Here is a 1,238-nt window from a genome sequence, read left to right on the forward strand (position 1 = left end):
TCGATACCTAGACATCTGCCATTGCTATATCCCAGCAACGAAGTGTCGCACTTACATTCATTTGAAGTGTATGCCAGGTATACATGACATTTCGCAATGAATATTATATCTTATAATGAAACATAGAAATGTGATGCAATATCGCGTTTTGAGATGATTTAGAACTCTAATGCTACGATACGTAGACATCTGCAAACGCTATTTCCTAGCAAGGATGTGTCGCATTTACATTCTTTGAAGTGTATGCCAGGTATACATGACACTTCCCACTGGATATTATATCTTATCATGAAACATAGAAATGAGATGCGATATGGCGATTTAAAAAGCATTAGAACTCTATTGCTTCGATACGTAGACACCTGCAAGCGCTAGTTCCTAGCAAGGAAGTGTCGCATTTACATTCATTTGAAGTGTATGGAGGTATACATGACACTTCGCAATGAACATTATATCTTATAATGAAACATAGAAATGAAATGCAATATCGCGTTTTAAGAAGCATTAGAACTCTATTGCTTCGATACCTAGACATCTGCCATCGCTACTTCCTAGCAACGAAGTGTCGCATTTACATTCATTTGAAGTGTAGACGAGATATACATAGCACTGCACAATTAATATTATATCTTATCATGTAACGTAGAATTGAGGTGCGATATCGCGATTTAAGAAGCATTGGAATACTATTGCTTCGATACGTAGACATCTGCAAACGCTACTTCCTAGCAAGGATGTGTCGCATTTACATTCTTTTCAAGTGAATACGAAGTATACATGACACTACGCAATGAATATTATATCTTATCCTTAAACATAGAAATGAGATGCGATATCGCGTTTTAAGAAGCATTAGAACTCTATCTCTACGATACGTAGACATCTGCAGACGCTATTTCCTAGCAAGGAAGTGTCGCATTTACATTCTTCTGAAGTGAATACGAGGTATACATAACACTCCACAATGAATATTATATCTTATCAGGAAACATAGAAATGAGGATCGATTTCGCGTTTTAAGAAGCATTAGAACTCCATTGCTTCGATACGTAGACATCTACAGACGCTATTTCCTAGCAAGGAAGTGTCGCATTTACAATCTTTTGAAGTGAATACGAGGTATACATGACACTTCGCAATGAATATTATACCTTAGAATGAAACATAGAAATTAGATGCGATCTCGCGATTTAAGAGGCATTAGAACTCTATTGCTACGATACGTAGATAGCTGCAAA

Source organism: Xylocopa sonorina, unplaced genomic scaffold, assembly GCF_050948175.1.
Source record: "Xylocopa sonorina isolate GNS202 unplaced genomic scaffold, iyXylSono1_principal scaffold0128, whole genome shotgun sequence".
NCBI lineage: Eukaryota > Metazoa > Arthropoda > Insecta > Hymenoptera > Apidae > Xylocopa > Xylocopa sonorina.